Source organism: Xiphophorus couchianus, chromosome 11 (assembly GCF_001444195.1).
Source record: "Xiphophorus couchianus chromosome 11, X_couchianus-1.0, whole genome shotgun sequence".
Classification (NCBI taxonomy): Eukaryota; Metazoa; Chordata; class Actinopteri; order Cyprinodontiformes; family Poeciliidae; genus Xiphophorus; species Xiphophorus couchianus.
Window position 1 is genome coordinate 31945964 of NC_040238.1, and position 7715 is coordinate 31953678.

A 7715-nucleotide genomic window follows, 5' to 3' on the forward strand; every position below is an offset into this window, starting at 1 on the left:
GTGACTGTCTTTATGTGGCTCTGGAGGTTCAGGTCAGAGTCCATTACTACTCCCAGGTTTCGGGCCTGATTGCTGGTTTTCAGTTGTAATAACTGAAGCTGTGCATTGACTCTAGATTGTTCCTCTTTAGGTCCAAAAATAATAACTCCAGCTGAACAGAAACAAAACTGGAGAAAGTTTTGGCACATCCACACATTTATCTGTTCTAAGCATCTGTTCAGTGATTGGATGGGCTCTGAGTCACCTGGTGACATCGTAATGTAGAGCTGTGTGTCATCTGCATAGTTATGGTAGCTAATATTATTTCCTGTTATAACCTGAGCTAGTGGGAGCATATAAATATTGAATAAAAGGGGTCCTAGGATTGAACCTTGGGGTACCCCACATGTGACCTTTGACCTCTTTGATGAAAAGTTTTCAATTGAAACAAAGAAATCCCTGTTCATTATGTAGGATTCAAACCAGTTAAGCACTGGACCGGAGAGTCTGACCCAACTCTCCAGTCGATTCAGTAATATGTCATGGTCAACAGTGTCAAAATCTGCACTGAGGTCCAACAGAACCAGCACTGTGGTTCTCCCACAGTCCGTATTTATATGGATATCACTGAACACTTTTACGAGGGCGGTCTCTGTGCTGTGGTGAGCACAAAAACCAGACTGGAAGGAGTCAAAGAGGTTGGTTATCGTTAAGAAACTATTTAATTGTTTACACACAGCTTTTTCAATAACTTTGCTGATGAATGGGAGGTTGGAGATCAGCCTGTAATTCTGCATTATTGATTTGTCCAGATTGTTCTTTTTTATCAGTGGTTTGATTACTGCTGTTTTCAAAGCCTGGGGGAAAACGCCTGATGACAGCGATGAGTTACTATTTGGATCAGATCAGTAACAATAACAGGCAGGATGTTCTTAAAGAAATGTGAGGGTAAAACATCCAGACAGCAGGAACTGGAGCTTATTGACTTATAATTTCCTGTAGGGTTTTATAATTAAGTAGTTGAAATTGGGTAATTTTTCCTGTATTTGTTTTGTTTGAGCTCAGCATTGGTACTGACTTTATAGTGGATGTGCAGATTAATGCTCTGATTTTTTGAATTTTCTCTGAAAAGAACCTAGAAAACTGGTTGTAAGCAGCAATACATTGGAATTCAGGCGGTAACGTCACAGGAGGGTTTGTGATTCTGTCAACTGTTGTAAATAAAACTCGAGCATTATTAATGTTTTTGTTTATGACATCTGCAAAGAAAGCCTCTCTTACATGTTTTAGTGTTAAATGATAGTTACGTAGTCTTTCTTTATAGATGTTACAATGAACGTGGAGTTGAGTTTTACGCCATTTTTGTTCTGCCCTACAGCAGAGTTGTCTTGCAGATCTACTGTAACTGTTTGCGCATTTCTCCATGGAGATTTCTTTTTACCAGACACAACCTTCATTTTAATTGGGGCAACGGAATCAATAATATCTGAGACTTTAGACTGAAAATCATTTACCAACTTATCTACATCATTACAGCTTAAGGGTGAGGAAGAAGAGTAGATTTGATTAAAAGTTTCTGCTGTGTTTTCAGTGAGAGAACGTTTTGTGATGGTTGCTGTTTGTCCAAGTGGGTTAATAGATAAAGAACTTTCAAAGATAACAGGAAGTGATCCGACAGGTCGACATCAGTTACAGAGACAGTGGAAATATTCACACCCTTACTGATAACCAGGTCCAGTGTGTGTCCTTGAGTGTGTGTTGCTTGTTTGACATGTTGTGTTAGACCAAAAGTCTCTAAAATATTAGCGAGCTTTTTTTGATAGTGAGGCTTTATGTTTTTTGTCAACTTTCAGGGTCTGCAATGACTGAGATAACATTACAGTCCGTTCCTGTTTCTATTCAAAACTGAACTTTTTATTTATTAGTTCTTCAGTCCATCTCTCAATACTCTGTGCTTCCTTTCCTGGTAGTTCCAGGAAACATGTAATCACTTTCTATACTTTGTTGAGTCACATGCATCATTTGTGTTTTCTTTTGGCACCTTGTCCTGCACATTTTTGCAAAATTAATTGTTCTTTTGACACTTCTTACATGATTGACCATAGGCAGGGTGTTTCTCAGCTTTCATCAGTGCAAGACCAGCTTCTCTGAGTAAACTGGCACTTATTTGATCATTATGTCTTTCACAGATGTCTACCACATCGAGTGATATACTTCAAGTCAATCACAATTCTTTGTCCTGCTTGATGATGATTCCACTCTGAGACTTTCCTTTCAATAAAGATATACTGTGGGCAGGCCTTACATCAGGTGAGACATTGACACTCTGATAGCAGCCACCATATTTATTGCCTTGGCAACAGTGGACCAACTCTTTCCTAGATATTGTTATGATGTAGAGATCAGCAGCCAGGATACATGCACTGTTAGCCTTTGCTGTATTTTTTACAGTTAAATACCACAAAATGCCCAGTAAAACTACCATAAGACATCTTTACAAGTAGTTACTGTAATTTGCATTGCATTATGGGTATAGTACATAGTATTACAGTAACTTACTGTATGTTTTGAATTTGCAGTAATTTACTGTTTACACATTACAGTAGTGGTACTGTACTTACAGTAAGAATTATAGTTGATTTCCAACGGTCATCATAGCTGCTTCATCGTGGTTCCCTGTTTCTGTATTTTTACTCCTTTAGTGGTTAACATATTTTTAAGGCAGAAAGAGAGCATGTACTTTTGTTTGTTTCACATCCTAGCTAACATTAATGCAGTTTATCTAGCTACGTCATCAAGCGTGGCTTCCTTCCAACCAGCTTTTTCCCTCCAAGTGCAGCTCTGTCTCCGTGCTGTGGGCTCACACTGCTTCAGCTCTTCAAGACAGGTAAAAAAAACACTTCTTAGAAAACTGTTTGAAGCCAAAACCTAGTCTGGAAATGTACATTTTAGATGGAGTTGACGTAACTTTTAGCAGCTGGTTTGTGCTGGTTAGCCTGGTAAAATAAAGTTACCTTTACTAACTCTGGTGTTTTATATAACTGGCATATTGCAACGTTATAAGTTACGTGTCTGTAAATGAGGTGAAAGAAAGGAAAATATGATGGTGTTATTTTTTGAGCTGGTTCGGAATTAACATTAGCTAAGGTGCTAATTTTACCGTTGAAGGTTTTAGCTTGACTTTTGCCGCTTAATCTTCCTCGGGCGGCTTTGGGTTGAGATGAGCTCAGTGCTGAGTGTCTGTTAGCATTGGTGTTACATCCTTTGTCGAACAATATAACCTTAAGTGATAATTGATCCCCCCACCACCTTTTTTTTTTTTTTTTTTTACATCTAATGACTGTTCATTTGTTTAAACCATGATCTTGCAAACGTTAAAAGTGCAGATTAGCTAAGTAGGTCAGCAAGGATGAATTTCTAACATTGTTCTTTTTTTTTTCTTTTCTTCAGATGATTTTTTTTAACTCCCAAGCTTTTTCTCTCCAAGTGGCTGTGCAGTTCTGTCCTGCTGACTGCTAACATAGCTTCATCTCTTCAAAGACAAGACAACAGGTAAAAAGACAGCTCTTCAAACATATTTGAAGCCACAAAATAGTCTGGAAAGGTAGAGGAGCAGCTAACCTAATCTATAACTTTGAGCTTGCTACAGCTGGTTAGCCTGCAAAAGTACCATTACATCTCCAACATAGTGTATAAGAGTCTGTAAATGAGGACAAGGTGAAAAACATTAAAGTGGTTTCTGTTATTTTTTGAGTTTGTTCAGCCACAGTGGCAGGTGGACAAAAAACGTTAATTTCCAACCCTGGTTACATATAAGGACTGTTCACATGTTTAAACCATGCTCCTGCAAATTTAAAGTTAAGTCAGTACTAACAGGTGCAACTTTGTACAGGTGTAAATTCTGCAGCATTTGTACTTCAGAATTTACAGAATTTTGTAGTCATGTGAAGAAACATCAACACACAGCTAATTATCGGTTTGCATGTGGAATAGAGCAATGTCCTGCTTCCTTCAGAACATTTTCTGCATTCAGGTCCCACATGCACAGGAGTCACCGCCATTGCAGAAGTCAGACTGAACACTTGTGGAACTGTACTTGTGGAATGTAATGCTTTAAAAAATGCATTTAGCCCCACAAACTGTCATTCACATCCGCTGTTTCAGAGTGGTAGCAGGATGTAGGGGTAAAGTCTAGTCTAGTCTCCGGGATGAGGTTCTCAAAAACCTGTTGTAATCTGGGTGAACTGGCCCTTTAAATATAAATTATTACCAGTAATTCATATTTAAGAGAGTTTTCCTTTTATGTTTTAAAGGTATCTTCCACCAAGATGTCTGTTGAAATGGAAATGACCTTACCCACTACACCAAGGGTAATCATACTTGGTAAGAGGAATATTTTCTATCACTATAATTTTTTTGTAGCAATGTATGTAATTGTTATGGTAGTCTGTCCTTTTACTCACTAGCGTTAGCCTGACAAGGGTTTGTCTATTTTAGGAAATAGCTTGATGTCTGCAACCCGGTGGATGGTCAGTATGGAGGAGAAGGTATTTTTCGAGCCAGAGCAACTACATGACTTTGCCAGCGTCCTTGCTGTCGTTTTTGGGTCATATTATGACTTCAATCTGGAGTATCAGGAGTCAGCATCCACCACGCTGGAGATGATACAACGGCAAGTACTCTACACCAAGCCATTTATGAATTAAATTTAATGACAGTTTGACTTATGGTGAAGAACCATAGCTGATTGCTGTATTGTACGTTTTCATTAAAAATTACAATTAATATATTTTATTTCTGTTAAAAGATTCTTTGTGAGGATCAATCCAGATGTTGGTACCAAATGCACAGCCAAAGTCGGTACAAGCCGCAAGACGGGAAGTCTAGTCAAGAGGAAAGTAGTCTGTGTCAACTCCCAGATCACCACCTTCTTCCAACGACTTGCTGAATTTGAATGGAGGACTTCCAACTAGGTAAGTATTTTACCAAATGTAAATGTTTATTATTTTGTTGTCTTTTCCTCCTATCTTGCATGCTCTGACTTTACTTTAGCCTTTTTAATATGATTTTAATGATTATTTATAAATGGCATGTGATTCCTACACAATAGCCCTTTAGAGTAGCCTGCATCTTTTCTGTGTCCGTGGTAAAAAGTGGATGTCGCTGCATCTCTTAATAAATCACAGAAATGTATAAGTGTGTAGTCGTTTAAGTGTGGTGTATGTTTATACTATGCAGTTTTCAGTTTATTAGGCACACCTTTGCAGTAATCCGTCAGCACCAACAAAATGACTAAAAAGATTGTTGTACTTCATCGTCCCCTTGGGGACATTTATAGTACGCAATCTTTTGAATTACTGAAGACTGACTGACTGCTTTTGCCATAAACAATCCAAAAACCTGAAGTGAAGCCAGTCCTGCTCATTCTTTATGCAGCTTCTATTATCACTTCAGTCCAATTGATTTTTTTTTAAACAAATTATCAACTTAATGCTGCTTTATGACAAAGTTAATTTGTCAACCTTCCTGTCGATTTGAAAATGTTGATAACTTCCTGACCCTCTCATGATCTCCCACATTGTCTGTCTTATTCTTTACAGTTCAGCTTCCACAAGATGGATCCCACTGATTTTGTTTGACGAATGGAATAAAAGTTCTTCTGATGTAGGAAATGTGTTCTATGGTTTTGTTGTTTTATAGCACATTATATTGTATTGTGACATTGTTCTTTATGACATTGCGAATATGTAAATGGATTTTATTTCTACAAATCTGCTGAAAATAAATACCTGTTATTCACAGTACTTGGACTAAAATTTCTTTTATGAAATTTTTCGGTTTATGGTAAAATATTCTTATATTAAAAAAATGTCAACTTTAATTTACAGTAAAACTCTGACATTATGTTGTGAAACAAGTTTACAGTAGACCAGCTTTCCTATAAAATACAATTACAGTAAAGCAGTTATAACTGTAAAGCACACTCACAGTAAAAATTAACTGTGAAATATCATAACAGTAAAGGTACTGTAGAATGGTAATTACAGTAACTTGCTGGCAGCAGTGTTGCCAGTAAGTTACTGTAAAATTACAATAAAAGGTCTAACAGTGTAGTTCTTTAGATTGTAAAACAATGTTATGACCTTAAAGGGCCATTCATCCTTAAAAGCCTCCCGCATAGCAAATTAAAACAATTCTGCAAAGACTGGGCCAAAATCTCACTACAAGGATGTAGAAGTTTCATTGCCATGTATTGTGATAGTATTTTTTGCCCAGAAAGGTGACATACAGTACAGACCAAAAGTTTGGACACACCATTTAATTCAATGAGTTTCCTTTATTTTCATGACTATTGACATTGTAGATTCACACTGAAGGCATCAAAACTATGAATAAAACATGTGGAAATATGTACTAAACAAAAAAGTGTAAAACAACTCAAAATACCCCTTATATTCTAGTTTCTTCAAAGTAGCAACCTTTTGCTGTGATTATTGCTTTGCACACACTCTGCATTTTCTTGACGAGCTTCAAGAGGTAGTCACCTGAAATGGTTTTCACTTCATAGGTCAACCTGCCCTGTCAGACTTAGACTTAGACTTAGACTTGTACTTTATTGATCCTTTGGGAAGACTCCCTCAGGAAATTGAAGTTGCCAGCAGCTCCCAGGCAAAAAACAAAGATAACACACAGTAAGTAAAAGTGCAAAAGAATACAAAATACAAATTAAATACTAAGGTACACACCAAATGTGAGTAACCAAAACCTTAAATTATGCAAGAAAAACCTTAAATTATGCAAGAAACAAGGAATAAGAATATAGAATATAAGTAAATATAAATACAACACAAAAAAATAATAAGAATTTGGCGGATAGATTGACCAGTATGTATTGCACTATGTGGTTTGACCTGATAAGTATGGAGAAAAATACAAGGGGTCACTACTCCTTCCACCCTCTGTCCTGTGTCACCTACCCCCCTCACCCCCCAATGAGGAATTGTTCAGTCTGAAGGCATGGGGGACAAAAGAGTTCAGGTTAATAAGTGGGATTTCTTGCCTTATACATAGTCATTTTGTTAAGGACAAGTTTGATTTCATAGACTTTTCCCCTTGACAAATGAATTCGTTCAGGTTATCTTTCTGTGATAATTTAGTTTTTGGTCAGAAACATTTATTTGTGACTAAAATAAATGCAAGAATTCTGTAAGTGGGCAAAGACTTTCACTGTAAATAGATACAGGAAGGCAGCAATACATTTAAAATGTAGCTGACTGATTAGCTTAGATAATAAGAAAGTTCCCTGTTGAGAATTTAACAGTTTTTCATTTCCAGTAAGGACTTCTGAGTACGATAATATTGATTAAGTGTATATGCGATTGGCTGAATCTAACAAGCACAAACATGCACACAGGACTCGGCTTCAGTATTACAGGTGGAGATGGAAACCAACACATCCCTGGTGATAAAAGCACATATCTCACCAAAGTATTTGATGGAAGAGCAGTGCAAAAACATTCTCGTTTACAAGTTGGAGACAGATTGATTATGGTGAGAAATATTCATTATCGATGTTGTGACAATGTTTTGATAATGTACTGTGACATAAGAGATACTTAAACTCCTCGATTTACCGGTCGATCTACGTTCCCACCCTCATCTATGGTCATGAGCTTTGGGTCATGACCGAAAGAACGAGATCGCGGATACAAGCGGCCGAAATGGGTTTTCTCCGT

At 37.2% G+C, this 7715-nt stretch overlaps 2 long non-coding RNA genes across 3 annotated transcripts; both read left to right on the forward strand.

Moving 5' to 3' along the window:
- Nucleotides 1-2961: 2961 nt before the first annotated feature.
- LOC114153762 (uncharacterized) lies at nt 2962-4645 on the forward strand. 2 transcript variants are annotated; one of them, XR_003597400.1, is made up of 4 exons: nt 2962-3531; nt 4293-4362; nt 4477-4526; nt 4611-4645. It is a non-coding gene; the product is annotated as an uncharacterized LOC114153762 (long non-coding RNA). The 2 variants fall into 2 exon arrangements; XR_003597399.1 differs by having other exon boundaries at nt 4477-4645.
- Nucleotides 4646-4786: 141 nt separating this feature from the next.
- On the forward strand, nt 4787-5783 carry LOC114153758 (uncharacterized). Its single transcript, XR_003597394.1, has 2 exons — nt 4787-4952; nt 5580-5783. It is a non-coding gene; the product is annotated as an uncharacterized LOC114153758 (long non-coding RNA).
- The last annotated feature ends 1932 nt before the right edge of the window (nt 5784-7715 follow it).